Source organism: Canis aureus, chromosome 4 (assembly GCF_053574225.1).
Source record: "Canis aureus isolate CA01 chromosome 4, VMU_Caureus_v.1.0, whole genome shotgun sequence".
NCBI lineage: Eukaryota > Metazoa > Chordata > Mammalia > Carnivora > Canidae > Canis > Canis aureus.
The window spans coordinates 88,368,667-88,387,557 of record NC_135614.1 but is presented as its reverse complement, the minus strand read 5'-3'; the positions used below and the strand labels follow the sequence as shown (position 1 = coordinate 88,387,557).

The following is an 18,891-nucleotide window of genomic DNA, read 5'->3' as shown; positions in this document are numbered from 1 at the left end:
ATAACGGAAGTTACAGCGAGAACTTGGCTAAATGCAGGCATACAGAGAGAGCTACATAAATGTTGCTTCTCTTCTCTCCTTTCCTCATTCACGCTGCTGAAGGGGTCGGTAATTAAGCTAGCCAGATGATTTACGGCTCTGCGTGGGAACATGTGCCCCCTCCTGTGACATATGGTGCATTTATTTTCATGAGGGACTTTAAGATATTATGCTTAATAAAATGATTTCAATGGTTGGATTTTGGGGGTAGCCTGGATGTCATAAAGAATACGAACAACCACTTTCATCTCTTTTGTGATTTTAGAATTTAGCTTTGCCCGTTTGCAGGACAACACATGCCAAGTTTTAATAATCCTGGGCTGTTGGAACCTTACTCAACACTAGGGATATGTTGACATTGTTTGCATGCGGTTCAGGACGTCATTCGAACCATCCAGAACTCATTCAATATGGAAAACTAAGTGAGAACTTCTCCAGGGAACTTATTCTCTCTCCAGAGGTCAGTGGAATTTCCTGTTTCTGTTTGGACTCAAAATATCACATGAAGTTCTACTTTCTCTGAACGCTTTGGATGCCGGCTTGACCCAGCCACAGTTTAATGTAAATGAAAAACACACATCACAGACTCACCGCCTCCCCCCAGCTCTGAGGCATGTCTCATGGACGAAAGGTTGACATCTCCCGTCAACAGCGACCACAGACGGTCCTCCCTTCACTTTGCAGGGCAGAGAGGGTTACTTCCTTCTCCAGAATCGGTGACTACCCACGATTTTTTTTTTTTTCTATCTTCTTGCAGTTTTGGAAGGAGACCGAGCAACAAATATGGACAGAAATGTTACAAAGGAATTGGTAATTACCGTTACTTTTTCGAAGGAAAAATCTGTTAAAAACTCAAGTTTCACAGGCGCCTGAATGTCTCGGTCGATTAAGCGTCTGCCTTCATTCTCGTGATCCCGGGGTCCTGGGATCGAGCCCCACATCAGGCTCCCTGCTCCGCGGGGAGTCCGCTTCTCCCTCTCCCCTAACCCTCCCCCTGCTCAAGCCGGTGCACTCTTGCTCTCTCTCGTTCACTCTCAAATAAATAAATAAAAATCTTCAAAAAATAAAACCCCCCCCACTAAACCTTCGGGTAGTCCGATAAAACCTCTTGATGTACTGAAAGTTGAAGGCAGTTCTTCCCTTGCTTTAGGATTTTAGGCAAGAGGGCAGGTATGGTCACACGAACATTAATTTCTTTGTTTTCTGTATTTCCCCCCCTAGGTGATCTGTTTCTGGAACATTCCTATATGGTATACAGTTTAAAAAAAATTAAAAAGCTGCCTCTCCACTCTTTGGAGAAAGGTGGAGAGCTCCATCCTGGTAATAGACCGGGTACCCTCTGCAGTCCCTCTGACCATCTTGCTCCCATTTGCTTGGTTAGGGACTAAACATCTTCCAGCCATGTGCTGAACTTGGCACCCTGGGATTCCTGCTAAAAGTTGCAATTCCTTCGACATCCTGCTGCACCCTCCGAGAGAAGCCTCCAAAGACTTCCAGCTGTCACTAACCATGACGAAAGGCCCATTTACTGACGGAATTGCTTTGATTGTCCTGCCCACGTAAACGATGGATAGGAAAGCATTTATTGCCGTTTCTGGAGCAGCAGAATATTGGAAATAATTGGGTTGCTTTTCTTCCAGGATGGGAGAAGCCACGGCCACGTTCTGACAAAATTCTTCTTTTGCTCGGGATTATCATCAGCAGAGATCATTTGATTCCTCAGGAAGTCAAGTCAGTGTAAAGCAGCGCTGATTTACCAGGATCAGTCAGTTCAAAGTGCCTTGTAGCTTCTAGTCTGTGAAGTCTTTTTCACCTCCCTATTTCTAACATTCACAAAAAAATATCAGTTTGCCCAACATCTTTGAACCTAACTCGTGTTGTTCCCTTACGCAGGAAAGAAGTCGCTGAGAAGAAGCCAAAGAATTGCTTGCGTTTCTTCTTCCTCCAACCCGTTTCGAACCTTGATGACTCCTCATCTTCAGAAAAACAACACAGATGACTAGCAGGGGCCGTTCCGAATGAAACTAATTACTGCCCAGAAACGGCAGCCAGACACACCTACTTTATTTTCAAAATGAAGTTGTTTGATGAGGAGCAGATAGCCGGGCAAGTCGAGATGGCAGTAGCGAGGTTTCCTCTTCTGGGATAACTGTTTTCACCTTATTTGTATCAATACTGAGTAGAGACAAAAAAAAAAAAAAATTCAGTTATTGTGAAATCACTTCAGTTGATCACACAATTACAATCAGAATAAAAAGGAGTAGATTTGGAGAATGATTCATTCATAATCCACCTCCTTCACATAACAATTCTTAATTTATTCATATTTTCTAGTTTTTTGGAAGTCTTGCTTAATTTCCAATCTGGTATAATTAACTTTTTGAAGTATTAATTTAAAATTTTTTTTCCAGTTTTCATCCAAAATAATGCAGAGAAATGGGTGCTTTCTTTAACGTTTGATAACCCCCATGTCATTTAGCCAAACGGTTAACCATTTAGCTTAAAAGCTGAATATATAAAGCAAAAACTCATATCAAGAAAACTTAAAAACAAGAAAAAATTGTTCTGGGAGATTTTAACACATCTGCCTCAGAGGTTAATAGACCAAGCAGATAAAAATAAGGAGGAGCAGCGTTTGAAGAATGTTAAGGACCACCCTGAACATAATAGAGGAACCTATAGGTCTTTATGTCCTACAGGAAATGTGTGTTCCTTTATGACTCTGGGCCCCTAACAGCACTCCATCACATAATCGACCCGAAGAGAATTTCAGTAAATTCCAGAAAGGGGAAGTTTCCGAGGCCATCTTCTTTGCTTATAATCCAATCAACCCAGAAACCTCGTATAAAGATACGGGGTTCAAGAAGGCTTGGCCTGACCTGGTGGGACGCGCGAAGGCCAGAGCTCAGGGCAGGAGCGGAGCAGACAGACCCTGCGGTACCCGAGGGCTTGGGAACACAGGCACCGCCAGTGGGACGGGCTGCCGGGGGCCTGGACGTGTGCGGGGGGCTGTGGGCTCTTCGGAGCCCCCGGGTCAGCCTGACGCCTTCGAAAGGTTCCCACAGTTCGGAGAACCCGGGTCAGGGCCTGCAGCCGAGGGCAGGAGGGAGCTTTCAACGTTATTCCTTCTTCTTTCCAGCATCGAGGAAATGAGGCCGCGTAATAATGAGGCTTTTTCTGAGGACCCGATAAGATCTTTCTTCCGAGTCTGGCGCTGGACTCCAAAGCGCTAGACTCTTAATCAGCAGCCGGAGGAAACCAAGGCTTCCTTCCCGCACCTTCCCGGCCTCCGCAGAGCCGCTGCGGGCCACGGGTCGGGGCGCTCCCCGCCGGGCCCGGCACCCACCAAGCGAAGGGCCGGGTGGGTGGTTCCTTTTTTTAAATTTTAAAATTTTAAAATTTTTATTTATTTATTTTTTATTTATTTATTTATTTATTTTTTCTGAGTGTGGTTCCTTAAAAGAAATTCTTTTGTATTTGGTACCAGTTGAGCGGCCTACGTTGTATTTCGTGGGCCCGTCCTGTCAAAATCACGATTATTCGCATTGAATTAAACCGGTGTGGGCTGGGCTGGGCTGGGACGGGGCAGGAGTTGGGTTTGATGAAAGAGATCTTTTAAATGAATCTTTTAAATCTTTTATTTTTTTATTTTTATTTTTATTTTTATTTTTATTTTTATTTTAAATCTTTTAAATGATGAAGAATTCCCCAGGGATGTTCTGGCCCCAGCCAAGGAGGACACCCATCTCCTCGGGGCAGGAAGGCTCACCCGCTCCCCTGCCCAGCGCGCCCTCGGGACCCGCCCCGGGGCCCCAATACCTGTTAGTTAGTAAGACGGGCTCACTGCGAAAGTGAGCGCGGGTGGCCGCGGCCCGCTGGAGCCACGGCCCGGAGAGCAGCGCCTTTCCAGAAGATGCCGCGTCGCCGAGGATGTCTGCTAACCTGCTCTGGGTCAGCCGGGGAGAATTCTAACATCCTTTTTTTTTTTTTTTTTTTAAAGATTTTATATATATATATATGTGTATATATATATATATATATATATAGAGAGAGAGAGAGAGAGAGGCAGAGACACAGGCAGAGGGAGAAGCAGGCTCCATGCAGGGAGCCCGACGTGGGACCCCATCCCGGGTCTCCAGGATCACGCCCTGGGCCAAAGGCAGGTGCTCAACCGCTGAGCCACCCAGGGATCCCCTCTAACGTCCTTCTGAAGTAGACTCTTACCTCGGGAGAGCAGGGCCAGGAGGAAGGCACCCACCGGCCTGCAGCCTGGGCCGGGCCATGGCCTTGACAGCAGCCAGGCCCCTGAGCACCTACAGCACCCAGGCCCCTGAGCACCCGTAGCACCTGAGCACCCGCAGCACCCAGGCCCCTGAGCACCTGCAGCACCCGGGCCCCTGAGTACCCGCAGCACCTGGGCCCCTGAGCACCTGGCCCCAGAGCACCCACAGCACCCAGCTCCTGAGCACCCACAGCACCTGGCCCCTGAGCACCCGTAGCACCCGAGTACCCGCAGCACCCGGCCCCTGAGCACCTGCAGCACCCAGGCCCCTGAGCACCCGTAGCACCCGAGCACCCGCAGCACCTGGGCCCCTGAGCACCTGCAGCACCCGGGCCCCTGAGTACCCGCAGCACCTGGGCCCCTGAGCACCTGGCCCCAGAGCACCCACAGCACCCAGCTCCTGAGCACCCATAGCACCTGGCCCCTGAGCACCTGTAGCACCCGAGCACCCACAGCACCTGGCCCCTGAACACCTGCAGCACCCTGGCCCCTGAGCACCCGCAGCACCTGACCCCTGAGCACCCAGCCCCTGAGCATCTGCAGCACCCAGTTCCTGATCACCCACAGCCTGCTGTAGCAACTGCTGCCTCAGGAGGCCCGGGCCACTTCCCGTGGACACCTCCTTCGTTTCTGTCTCTTCTCACCTTCCTCTGTCTGCCTGCTCCGCACGGGGCCGTCATTCTCCTTGGAGGTTTGTTTCTCCGGGGACACGGGCAGTGGGGACGCCAAGGACGACCGAAGCCTGTGTCCTGGAGCCTCCTTCACCGCCGGCTGGCCAGGCCCTCCCTCCTTCCTGCTCCAAACACTGAAACCCCCAGGAGGCAGCAATTGTCACTCTGTCCCCGTCTTTTTCTACAAAAAATTTATTTATTCCCGAGAGACAGACAGAGAGAGAGAGAGAGAGAGAGAGAGAGAGAGACAGGCAGAGGGAGAAGCAGGCTCCCTGCGGGGAGCCCAACGTGGGACTCGATCCCGGGACCCTGGGGTCTCGCCCTGGGCCCAAGGCAGCTGCCCTACCGCCGGGCCCCCCGGGGCCCCTCCTGCCGCCCTTTCCCGTGCCCTGTGAAGTGACAGAAAATGAGAATCGCGGTGCCCTCAGCCTCCTTCCCCACCAAGGCGCTGGGGCGTATCTGTGCATCTATGGGGAAGGACTCTGGTGTGCAAGTGTGCAAACGGGCCGCTGGGGACTGAGATAGGCCCGCAGCCAAGCGGTGCCCGGCCTGTGCTCGGGCTGCCTGAGCCGTGGAAAGGCACGCTCGCGTGAGTCGGCCCACGTGCAGTGAGCGAGCACAGATGCACGCATCCACGCGCTCGGTTCCGAAGCTTTGAGAGGAAGTTACCTTGCATTTAGAAGAGCAGAAAGGCCGGCCCTCCGCACCCCCTAACCGTTCAAGTGCGGGATTTCAGCGTTCGGGAGAACCCAGCAGCTTCCAGGGCAAGCAGCATCTGGTGAAAGAAGGGACACGGTGGCAGGGCGAGGGCCTTGGGTCGGTGTGAGCCGCGGCTCCCGGGGCAGCGTCCCGGCCTGGCCTGGGCCCGTCCCGACACGCCTGCGGGGCTGTGAGGACGGGAGCTGTGTGACAGCGCGGCCGGGCTGCTCACCCACGGGCTCCCAGGCCCCCGAGGCTGCTGCACTTCCGTCGTCGGCACACGAGTCGGCGTCTGTCGCGTGGGTCCCCTTCCTTGCACGTGAGAAGATCAGGGCGCCTGGGCCGGCCTGCAGGGGACAGCTGGGGCCTCGGGACCGAACCACACCGCTGGCTGCGGAGAAGCCCTTGGAGCCCACGCGAGTCCGTCAAAGTGCCAGCAGAGGCCCCGGCGCTGGTCACCCACCGGAAAGGAGGAAAGGTGCCCCTTGGAACACGCGGAGTTCAATCAACGTGGCAGGATTTAGACGTTACCTCTCGTTTGTCTGATTTGTATGGAGCAGCTTTGCCAAGCCCCGCAGGGCTTCTCCAACCCGGGCATCCACGAGCCGCCCCCAGAGCTCCTTCCCTAGACCGAGGTGGTGCTGCAGGACTTAGACGGAGTGTACCAACGTCTGTCATTTACTCTGAAATGTTGCTCAAGATACATAAAGACGGGCAGGCTCACAAGAACACAGAGGAAGATGGTACCTGGAGAAGCTAGCTTTGGGGTGTGCACGGGTCCACTGCAACATTCTTTTACTTTTTTTTTTGCACGTTTGGACCATTCCAGGATAAAATATTGGGAAAGAAAAGAAATACTAAAAAATGTATATAGTATTTGCACGAAGAAGAGAAATGATGGGACACACAGTGGAATGGAGGCCCTTGAAGGATGAATCCGTAAATTTACGACTAGATTCAGGAGCTGTTCCCAAAGGGAAAAAAACAAACGGACAAATAAGAAAGAAGAAAGAATAAGAAATCATAAAAGGGTGAGATACACAGGATGATAGTAAGTATGAGGAATCCCAGAAAGATGATACATGAAAATCAAGAAAAAGATACATCTGAAAAAATAAAGATTTAAAAGACGCGGATGAGAACACCACCACCCCCAGCAGATGCTGGCTTTGCTCTGGCTGCCTTCCCTTGATGGCGAAATCTGAGTTTCTTTCTTTCTTTCTTTCTTTCTTTCTTTCTTTCTTTCTTTCTTTCTTTCTTTCTTTCTTTCTAATAGGTTTTTATTTTATTTTATTTTATTTTATTTTATTTTATTTTATTTATTTTTTTATAAATTTTTTTTATTGGTGTTCAATTTGCCAACATATAGCATAACACCCAGTGCTCATCCTGTCAAGTGCCCCCCTCAGTGCCCGTCACCCATTCCCCCCCACCCCCCACCCTCCTCCCCTTCTACCACCCCTAGTTCGTTTCCCTGAGTTAGGAGTCTCTCATGTTCTGTCTCCCTTCCTGATATTCCCCACTCATTTTTTCTCCTTTCCCCTTTATTCCCTTTCACTATAAAAAATAGCGAAATCTGAGTTTCTAAGTGAATCCCAGCATTGGAGCGTTTGGTGCTCCTTCCATCCTTCGCAGGGATTTCAGGCTGAGAGGAGGGAGGGAGTCTAGAGACCCACAGGCTTTAAAAACAAACAGCTACGGGAGGGCAACGATCATCAAAATGAAGCAAATGTCTCTTTCTTTCTTTCTTTCTTTCTTTCTTTCTTTCTTTCTTTCTTTCTTTCTTTCTTTCTTCTTTCTTTCTCTCTCTCTTTCCTTCCTTCCTTCCTTCCTTCCTTCCTTCCTTCCTTCCTTCCTTCCTTCCTTCCTTCCTTCCTTCCTTCTTTCTTTCTTTCTTTCTTTCTTTCTTTTTTTTCTTTCTTTTCTTTTTTATGACGGCCTGGACTTTCTTTATGTTCTGAAAGATTGGCTTCTGTCGGTTGGTAATTTCTCAATTGCAATGATGGCAGAAAAACAAATATTTTAAAAAACAAGCACACTGCTTCCTGGACAGATTCTTGTGCTACTGGAGGTCAGTGGAATGCGACTTCACATATTTATAGCTCAATTAATATTTTTTTGGCCTCAAACAAAAAACTTCATGCATGAAAATGAAAAGCATCCTAGTTATTTGAAATCGACTTTATTGTTTTTGTTAAAGTGATAGATGGGTGTTATAAAAATTCAAGCCATTTAGAAAGTTTAAAGAAGAAAAAAAAGTTTAAAGAAGGTAAAAAAAAAAACAAAAAAACAAAAAAAACCCCTTGAAACTCTAAAAGCTACTACCTGGAATAAAATCATTATCTACATTTTAAATACATCTCTGCCTACACAGCCAGGAGGATGGAAATACAAGATTTATTTACAAAATGGGAATCTTATGCTCTAGACCATATTTGTGAAAAACAATTTAATTTTTGAAATTAATAGAAACACACTGAATTTTAACTGAACTACTAAACTTTGGATATTAGTGCTTTTGAAAGTTTGCAAAGACGATTAAAAATAGGTTTATAGGTGATTAAACTTTATTTCAATCCATATTATTTTATGTATTTTCCCTCCTGCTATGAACAGTGAGGAAATGAGGAAATGTGTGCTCCCTGTCTTCCCTTTCTCCTGTTAACCCTCCTAGTTTTTGGTGGTCACCTATTTTTTTTTACATTGTCAGGATTCATAAGGTTTACATTCTGTTTTGAAATATAATCCTGCTCTTGCTTCAGTTTAGCTCATAGTGTCTCCTTGATAATCATGATGATCTGATAATGGGGCAAGTATTTATTTAGGGCTTAGGAAGGGACACGCATCATGCGAAAGCACTTTTCTTGTAGTTTCTCATTTCAGTCTCCTAACCACTTCCTTAGGTAGACACTGTCTCATACAGATGAGAAAACTGAGACACAGAGACGTTAAGTAACTTGATCGAGGTCACACAGTGGGTGGCAGTCTGACTCTTAGATTCGCTTGTGCTGGGATATTCCGGTAGTCTTTGCTGAAAAAGTCACATGGATGCTATATTTTCTGATTCCAGCATGTCTAAGGACACGTCATTTTTATACCTCAAGGACAGTTTGGCTGGACATTAACTCCAGAGTCACCCTCTCCCTCATACCTTTGTTAATATGACCCACGGGCTTCTGGTATTGATTGTTGTAGGGAAGAAGTCAGAGGCTAAAGTGGTTTTTTTTCCCCCCTCTTGGAAGTAACTTGGTTTTCCAGCCTAAAAGTCTGAGAAATTATTCTTTATTCTTGAGGCTCCATAAATTTTCCAAGATGAGACAGACTATAAATAGGTGTGTATAGATTTATATAGGACCGAGGTGTGCCCTCTCCATCTGCGGGGCTGAGGCTTTACTTGAGAAGTAGCATTGGTCTTTGTCCCACTTGTGTATCTTTTCAAAGACATCGATTATGTACCTATTGGGAATTTTTTCCCCCATTTCCTATATTTACTATGTTCTCTCTAATTATTTACATCATTGTTCTTCTCCTTTTTTATTCCATCTGATTTCTTCAAACCTCCTCTCCAATCTGTGATGGTCTTAAAGTTTGTTTACCCTCTTCTCTGTTGCCTCTAATGTGGCGTCAGCTCTCTAACGACCCTGTTCCTCCGTTCTCTTCACACATTGCCCACGTACTCTTCACCCCATCTGCTCTCGTCACCTTTACTTTGCCTTTTTGTAAATTTTGCAGGATCTCTTTTCAGAGAAGTCATTTAATCTTTAGTTCCTCCGAGACTCTGGAGAATAACTTGCAAACATTTCCCCTTATTTTTGGGAGCGATGCTTCTCCTGATGTGTTCTTTGTCTGCTTTTCCGCCTCGGTTCCTTCTCTCTCTCTCTCTCTCTCTCTCTCTCTCTCTTTTCATTATCAACACATCAGTCCCGTGCTAGGAGCTTTTCTGTGCATGACTCGTCTTTCAGTGGGGCCCTTCTCTCTGCGTGGGCTGCAGGATAGCGTGCGGAGTGACGGGGTTGAGGAGACGTGCTGGGAAAGGTGTGACAGAGAGACCTGGGCAATCCTCAGGATGAATTAAGGTGTATCCTCTAACAGCCGCCCATCTACCGCTGACTTCCGCACTGAGAGGGTGTCTCACTGCAGACTTTGATGTGGACAAGGTTGGGGTGTCTCGTGGTGCATCCTGCGTCTCCGTCTTTGTGTGTTATGGGTTGAGTTGTGTGCCTCTTCCCTAAATTCATAAAGTCCCAACCTCCCAGTACCTCACAATATGACCTTACTTGGAGATGGGGTCATTGCAGATGTAATTAGTTAAAAGGTGGTCCTCATGGAGGAGGGGGGGGCCTCCTCCATGTGACTGGTGTCCCTGTAAAAAAAAAAAAAGAAAAAAGAAAAAACAAGTGAAGAAAGAGACACACACACATACACACAGGCATCTGAACACAAAGGCAGAGGGTGGATGATGCCATCCACAAGCCCCGGAGGGAGACCTGGCCCAGGCGCTTCCCTCACATCTCGCAGAAGGAACCAAACCTGCCAAAACCTAGATCTCAGATTTCCAGCCTCCAGAAGTGGGAGACAAGAGCTCTGTTGATAAGTTGCCCAGCTGTGGGGACAGCTGTTAGAGCAGCCCTACCAGCGTGCGCACACTCTGCGTCTTGATTTGGTGACTAAGCCCCGTCTCGGTCACGTCTGGCAGTTTCCCTGGGTTAGGGCACTAGACTCTAGGATTTGACCTTTATGTGTTTGGGGAGCCTGGCTCTCTTCAGTCCCACCTTCCCCACCACTCCGCAGCCGCAACTATGGCTCCATGTCTTCCCAATATCCCCGTGTCGTGTCGCTAGCCAGGCGGCTCTTTCAGGACCGCTGTCCTTTCTTCGAAAGAAACCTCTGGGGAAATTATATCAACTCTTACATGCTCTCCAATTCCAATAAATTTCATTTTATTTTATTTTTGACAGATGTTCTTTATACTTCTAATTCGAGACAGAGGCTTCTCCTTCACTTAATTTAAAAAGGGAGTTTCCCTACCTTCTGGGTCCTGTTATTTTTGGTGGATTTCGGCATATGCGGTGGAGTGAACATAACTTTCTCCTATCGTCTGTAAGTAAATATTTAAAGAAGCCTTACAGTGACAAACATCTCCATTTTTCAGATAAATAAACTCGGGCAAGGAATTTATTTAAAAGCAAGGGATTTATGATGAAAATGAGAGCTGGTGCCTTAAGATTCTCTGTCATGCTAGGAGCTTAGTGTAAATCAATTGAAAAAAAAAAAAGTAAATAACTTTGTCAAGCCTTGGGGTGAGTGTGGGACATTTCTGTGTCCTCCCTCAAAGAAATGATGATAGTCCTTTTAGCTGATTTTGACTGGGGTAGACATGGGCTGCTTCCAGTGTGGGTGACAGCGCAGTTCCAGAGGCCATCTCAATTTAGTTTTATTCCAGCGGTTGACAAGCTTTTTGTAAAAAAAAAAAGTCAGATAATACATATTTTAGACTTTGTGGGCTGCACTTGGTCTTTGTCACAAAATTTTCTTCTTTTTCCTTTTTTTTTTTTTTTTTTTTAAATACAACCCCTTAAAAAATGCAAAAACCTTTCACAGCTCCTGGGTCAGACAAAAATAAGAGTGGACCAAAGTTGGCCAACCCTTGTTCTCTTCTAGGGTGCATCTTATTTTTTTTTTTTTAAGATCTATGTATTTATTTGAGAGAGTGAGAAAGAGGGCGAGGAGGGACTGAGGGAGAGAGAATCCTCAAGCAGACTCCTTGCTGAGGCCCAATGTGGGGCTCAGTCTCGGGACCCTGAGATCATGACCTGAGCCAAAGTCAAGAGCTGGATGCCTAAGCAGCTGAGCCCCCCACGTGCCCCCAGGATGCGTCTTAAATTCTCCCCACGCTGCACAGAGATCCTTGTGTGGCACTGAAGCAATTTCGGCGGAGTCTCCCCTTCTGAGCTGAGCACACACCGATCCAAAGTACATTTTAATGCATGAAGAAACTCTAAAAAAATACAATTCTCACATTTCTTGTTTAATAAGTTAGTTCGCGTTAGAGGAGGGGCAAGGCTTGCTAGAGATTGCTCAGAGTTCTAAGCAAGAAAATCTGAAAAGCAGACCGAGCGGGTGTGACCTGCAGCCCGCGTCCCCAGCACCAGCGACCGTCCAGGACACCCAGAGAACCCTGAGCCCGACGAACGTCAAGTAAACACGGCTCGTGTTCCGGAGAAGCCCAGAGCTCAAAACGAAATAGCAGCACTGCCACCGTTTCTAAGTAAGGGTCTGTAACGAGCACAGTTTTAACCACGACGCCAAATCATAAACCCGTGCACAGCGCGGGGCCCCTGGAGTCGCCCTTGGTCGGCTGCCCGCCAAGCGTTGTCTTCGACAGCGACCGTCGGGACTGACCCTGGGGCTGCACGGTCCTCGCAGACTGCTCTCATGGAGCTTAGACGTGCTTATTCGTGGGAAGGGAGGACGTGTCCCGGAGGTCGCGCACGTGCCGGGGTGCCACTAAGCGCCGCGGTGCCGGCTCCACTGCCCGCGCCCCTTTGCGGAGCAAGTGCTGCTGTCATCTCAGGCCGAGGAACGAGTGAAGAAGCTGAAGCTCAGACACGTGAAACAGTTTCCAGGTTACGAGGCGAGCGAATGCCCTGTCGGGGCTGGAGGATTCCTCTACCTTGTGTCGGGCTCCGTTTCTCTGCCATCGTCGAGCTGCGACACCTCGTAAGGGTCAAGGGAGACCACGTCTGTGAGATCCCTCGGGAAGCTGTCCTGTGCCGTGCAGATGTAAGGGTTCAAGGTTAACACGTCTTGTGACCCCAAATTGTCCAGGAGACACAAGGAATGACGTCTCTGGAGGGTCCGGGTGCGGGAACCCTCTGGAGGGGTGTTGGGGGTCTCTCCTTGGTACGACTGCATGATGAGAAGGCCTGTCCGCCAGAAAAGACGCAGGGGCTAGGGCCCAAAGCCCAACTGAACGAGCAAAGGGGAACTCGTCTCTTGCCCTCACGCCTCCTCCCGGAGCGAATTCCTTGGCACGACATCTCATATTTTCTAGGGCAAGTAGATTATGTGGCCTGAAAACCGGCCTCTTGAGACCAGTTCCTTCAACTCCTTATACCTGATTTTTTTTTTTTTTTTGATCAAACGTCTCCTGTTTCAGGCTAATGTTTTAAAAATGGAAATGAATCAGAATAGAGAGGTGCCTCTGGGATCCCAAACTGGTTTTCGCCCTCTTTTCACAGAACAAAGGTAGGAGATTTGCATTTGAATCACTCTGAGGGAAGCACCGGGAAGGACGGAGCTAAGGTTGGTGAGCGGAGGAGAAGCTGGTGCATCTGCCAGCTCTGGGCAGGCGGCCGCTCCCTGAGCCCCTCTCCGAAGAGCCGGCCGCCGGTGGCGGGATGTGGGGTACCGCACAGGGGGCTCCCCACGTGACCCGAGGCCTCGAGCCGCCGGGCAGGGCGTCAGTGACTTCTACGGGGCCTTAGCTGTGGGAGGACGTGAAGACCCAGGGGGAAGAGAAGAGTGAGAGGGGAAGGGAGACGGGACGGGGAGAGGCAAAGGAATGAGAGACAGAGGATTTAGAAGGGGGCACCTGCGTGGCCCAGCTGGTTAGCGGCCCCCTGCCTCTTGTTTGGGCTCAGGTCCTGATCTGGGTCAGGAGACCGGGTCATTGAACCAGAGCCATCCACGGGCTGTTCTTTATTTCTCTTAAGAGTAGCTGCCACTCGATTCATAAGGTCTCCTTGTTTTGAAGGATGAACCTTTACAAATATTAGGTCCTAGACTGTCTTTTAACTTTCAGGGAGCCCATATTATTACTCAATTTAGAAGTTTAAAAAATTCATAAACTTCTAATTGTGACTTAACACCAGCTTCGGTACGTCCCAAACTCCTTCGTTTTTTTTTTTTTTTTCTTTTTTTTTTCTTTCTTCCCTTCATTTTCTTCATTTAAAAAAAATGATGTTGTTGAGACACTATATATTCAGTAACTCCTTTCAAGGCAGGGGCATTTCAGTTCACTGTTTCTTCATCATTGTTTTTCTAAGGAAAGCCAGCGTTCTTTCAACACTGGGCATGTTTGAAATGCACCTCATCCACGTAGCCGTAAAGGGGCTCTGAACCAGCTTGTCCACGTTTACCAAACCCGGGAGGAGACACCAACCTCTCACGCGAGCCTCAGGAAAGGCAGAATTCGAGCTGCGATGTTCCCTCATCAGCTTTACTCCTGTCAGGGTTCTGGCCCTTGAGGCTCTATCAGATGACAAGAGCTGGCTTCCAACACACAAATGACAGGCATTGACGCTGCAGAAATGCTGCACGTACTTAACTTCTGCAGCCCACGCTTTTGGAAATTGGCAGCAGCGAGGAACTTGAACTCTTTTCTGGAATGATGCAGTAGACTGGGGGAAGCTTCATCCTATAGTCGTGGGAGGGAGAGGCTGAAAAAGTGTCAAAACGGCATAAATCCAACAAAAGGGTGAGTCTGTACTCCAAGGGGGCAGACGGGGATTAGGAGGTACGGAGCATAGAAGCACGTACTTTCATCCGTGCGTGTACCATACACATATTTAGGGGGAGACAGCAGTGGAGCAGGTCTGTCCTGATCCCTGGTGGCTCCAATTAGCAAATTGAAACGAGCCTTTTGCAGTGTTCATGCAGAGTCTAGAGAACTACGTTCTGGGAATGATGTAGGGATTCCGATATCCATCCGTTGGGGATTTGGACTGGATAATGCTGCTGCCCTAGAGGCCTTATGAATTCCACCCAGGCTTCCTTCCGCTGCAGGCCTCCACAAGATCTGCATTTTAGACGAAGTACATCACTGACATCCGCACTCTCACCCCTGTGCTTCCCCCAAACCGCAGTAAATTCTAAATTAACGCAGTTAATAAATTCGAGTTAACATGAAAACCAGTGAAGCACAATCCAGGGTCTTCTTGCCTTGTCCAGGAGAATATCCTCACCCTTCTGGAAACGTTTTATGATGCATCTCGGTGGTTTAACCCTAAACAGGTGACCCTAATGAAGTGTCTCTCAAGCAGGAGAGAAGACCAGCTGGAGAGAGATCTCGTGATCCTATTAATCCAACTCCCAGATCGGTGCATCTTGGGGTGGGGGGCTCTGTGCATGGTTGCCTGTGGGCTCAGCGTGACTCCCGTGGGCTCCGGGTGGGCTCCGCGTGGGCAGGCCGCTGCACCTGCAGAAGCCAGGCCAGGGCCAAGCGGCGGGGGGCACAGAGGTCACGGGGCGTGGGGCGGGGGAGAAGCGGGGCAGCCTGCCGGCAGGTGCAGGCCCAAGCGAGCCCCGCGCAGCCCGGTTGCTGTCTGTGGGCCCCGCGTGTCCAACCGCGGAGGGCCGGCTGCGGTCCCGACCCTGTGCCCCGACCCGCCCTGCCGGTCCCAGTCCCGAGGCTCTGTGTCCTGGGCCGCTCCTCTGAGGCCCGCGGGAGCCCCCGGGCACCTGCGCCCTCCCAGCCCCAGCTCCCGACTCCCTAGATGGCAGGAGAAGTGTTGACGCTCTCCCCCACCCAGGTCACCGTGAATTCTTTTTCTTTCTGTTTTTTATAATTATTATCATCTAATTATGGATTTTTCCCGGTTCATGAGCATTGCCTCCAATATTTTGAAAGATTATTTACAAGAAACCGGTGTCCCCCCCCCCCACATCCCGCCCTGATGTTAAAACAAAACAAACAAAACAAAACAGAACAAAACAAACAAACAAAATCCCAGGAATAAGAAAATCGTCCCTGCCGGCGCTTAGTTGATAGTTGGGACAAACCTCTTTGCTTTCAGCTGAATTAGCGACAGTGACCCTGCGTGCGAGGACGCGGGCTCGTGATAACTGTAGAGAATTTTAAGCCTCGGGCGGTGGTACCTCGAGTTAGGTCCGGCCTAGCTCCCTTATTTGGAGTCAATAGTTTAACAGTACAAGTTGGTAGTTTTTGCTCATTCACTTTAGAAAAAAAAAAAAGTCCTCTTAATTACTTCTCAGTGGAGAAACAATAATATTCTCTGCTAAATAGCCACGTATTTGCGTTAAAACAAAGATGTGCTCATCTTGTTTAAGAGGCCGACTAATGCCTTTGGCTTAAGCAGGGAGGAGCCTTTAGACGCTCGGGAAGTTTGCACGCGGGCTACAAGACTCTCCCCTCGGTCTGTGAAGACGGAACAGTCGTAAATTTTTCTTTTTCTTTTTCTTTTTTTTAAATTAAAGAAGAAGGAAGATGAAAGCAAGGCAGCATTTCCCTAAGAGCTAGATCTGCCCATGGAAGTGACGGCGGCCCCAGGGCCTTGTCGCCAGGGTCACCAGGCCGCAGTGCCCCCTGGACTCGAGTCTGGATGCCCGAGCTCCCCGGACGAGGCGGGGGGACTTTACACGGACAGCGACGGCTCGCGGGGCCGCCCAGCCCACGTAGCAGCTTCCATGCGTGTATCGTTCATCAGCGTTGATAGACCGTGAAGACACCCCAATAGCTGCGAATCATTTACGTGCGTTCCTTCCTGAGCAGAGTTCCCATTACCATCACTCTATCCATAAATCAGAGGGTCTGTTTAAAAGAGATTATATGGAGGAAAAATTATTTCAAGCTTTGTTTGCCAGGGTTCTTATGCTCGTTCTCAAATCCTACGAATAAAAGGGGTTATTTTCAAGGAAACTGCTTAACCAATCCGTATATGCGATGCACCTTGTGCAAAAGCGAGATCCCCACCCCACCCCACCCCACCGCCGCCCAAAGAAGTTTTCAGATGTATTTCCGTGTAGGAAAAAAAGCTTAAGCTACGAGACCCTCTAGCAGCGTGCGTGTGCCTGTGTTACCGTAGAAAACAGTATTGGAGCAAATATTCGAATGCACCGTGGCACTGTCTGCAAACTTTCTCCAGAAGTTTCTGTGACATTTGGGGTCAGGTCTAAATGCGGCATGAGCTACGCTGCACCAGCTTCCAGGGAGAGGGCTGCGTATCATGGAGGAGAAAACGGGCCTCGGCCTTCAGAAAGTTCCTCTAGTCCGGGGATCCTCCCCACCGCGGTCCCATCACGTGGGGCGCTCCACGCAGGGTTCCTGTCACGCCTTGGGAAGCACGACTTACGGACGTGCTCTTTTAGCTTCGTGCCTACATGCAATCTGCAGAGGGTCCTTTTCTGATCTTCATTTCTTCTAGCAAATCCTTCCAGATCTCCGGGCGCAGGGGGAGAAAGGGGAGTCAACACGCACCGGAGGAGCGACGCCGTGTGAGGACGCCCGTGTGTTCAGGGCCCTGAGCTCCACACAGACCTTTGGGCGGGGAGGGAGACCCACTCGGCTGCAGCCTTCCGGCTTCTGGACGTTGCACGTTGCCGCATCCGATGCTTCCTGCGGCCTGGGCACGTGCGCCACAGGGTCGGCGGGGCACAGAGCAAGGTGAGGGCCCGGGGTGGGCGCCTGGGACTCTCTGCTCCAAGGCTCAGGGGTCCCGCAGGTTCCTCGAGCTCTGGACTGGCCCAGGAGGGGGTCTGACCTCTGTGCGCGGCTGGTCAGTTTGGGGGATGGGGCCTCGCGACTCCCTCCTTGCAGGACGGCTCTGAGTACTTCTAGGTTTTGCTCCTGGATTCCCTCTGTCGAAAAAGATTCATCTGGGGACGTTTTCTTAGCAGACCTTCAGCACTTCTTTAGGTCTGCACCATACAAGCGCCCCAGAGCCGTGCGACGTCTTGAGCACCATCACCACCGCTTTATTTTCGAATGGCAAGCATTTCCCATCCATCCCGCCGTGCGCCGACGGCCTGGGCGCTCAGTATCCTGCCAGTCAGTTTGCCCCTTGCCCTACGCAGGATTTTCAGAAATTGTGTCCGTCATAGTCTGCTTGGATATGTTACGGGATTCGTCGCGGCTTCCTGGCGCTCATCGTTTAAAAGAAACAACAGACTCCCCCAACAACTCACGGAGCACAGTGAAGTCTGGGTTCTTGCGGCATCATACTCTGAAGCCTTAGATTAATTACCCAAACACCTTTATAGGAGTATGGCCTACGGCAGCCCTGAACGTTTAAGCTATGACTGACTTACTGATCCCTAATCCTATCCATATTTCCAGACCTACGCAGGCACTCGGTGACTGTTTAAGAAGTCCTTGTTCAGGGAATTAGTATCAGTCTGAGAGAAACAGCACTTTCTTTTTCTTTTTTTTTTTTCAAGATTTTATTTATTTATTCATGAGAGGCACAGAGAGAGGGTCAGAGACACAGGCAGAGGGAGAAGCAGGCTCCCTGCAGGGAGCCCGATGTGGGACTTGATCCCGGGACCCCGGGGTCATGCCCCGAACTGAAGACAGATGCTCATCTGCTGAGCCACCCAGGCGACCCGAAAAATAACATTTTACATGTGCATGTTTGTACGTGAACTTAGCGTTTATGTTCCCCTCCCCAAATCCACGTGCTAAAAGAAGAAGGGACCTTAGGTAGGAGGTTAGGTCATGAGGGTGGTGCCTCATGATGGAATTAGTGGCCTTAGACAGGAGGACACAGCAGGAATGGGGCCACCTAAGAACAGAAGCAGGAGGCGGGCCCTCCCCAGGTACCATCCTGGAATTCGCAGCCTCCAGAACTGAGAGGCGTTTCCCTTCCACGTCAGCCACCCAACGGTATTTTGTTACAGCAGCTTGAATGGACTAAACCATATTTCTCTCCATTTAAATGCTTTTGTCTTTGGCCTTAACTTCTCATTTCTTTCTTGACGGCATCACACTTACTCGGTGGGATTTAGAAAACGTCCGGGCGTCTTCTGTTCAGGACGAAGTCCACCCCACGTTACCGCTACTAACAAATGCATGCCCGGTCAGCCCTGATGCCCTTAACTTGCACGAGGGTAGACGGAATAAACCCGCTGACCGTGCGTGAAGCACCTTACGCGGAACCGGCCTGCAGCCTCCTACCAGCAGCGTCCGTCCCGGGCCCGGTCAGGAGAGAGCACGGTGGGTCTCAGGCCCAGGGCAGAGACAAACAAGAGGGCTTTGTGTGGGGACCAGTCCCTCACTTGGCAGCCAATGGCCTGGTGGAGACGAAGTTTGTTTTCTTCAATTATATGTTTGAAGAACACTGTGCCCCGGCTCCTACGGTCCTGGAGGATCTCTGAGAAACAAATTCACATTCTTTACCCTCAGCTTGACCAACAACTGTGTAATTCTAAATTCCCACGAGGCGTTGGGTTTGACTTGCCTGG

General features: G+C 49.5%; 1 long non-coding RNA gene across 1 annotated transcript; it reads left to right on the top strand.

Annotated features, from left to right (window-relative positions):
• Positions 1-11,791: 11,791 nt before the first annotated feature.
• On the top strand, positions 11,792-14,604 carry LOC144311969 (uncharacterized). Its single transcript, XR_013377446.1, has 2 exons — positions 11,792-12,939; positions 13,740-14,604. It is a non-coding gene; the product is annotated as an uncharacterized LOC144311969 (long non-coding RNA).
• The last annotated feature ends 4,287 nt before the right edge of the window (positions 14,605-18,891 follow it).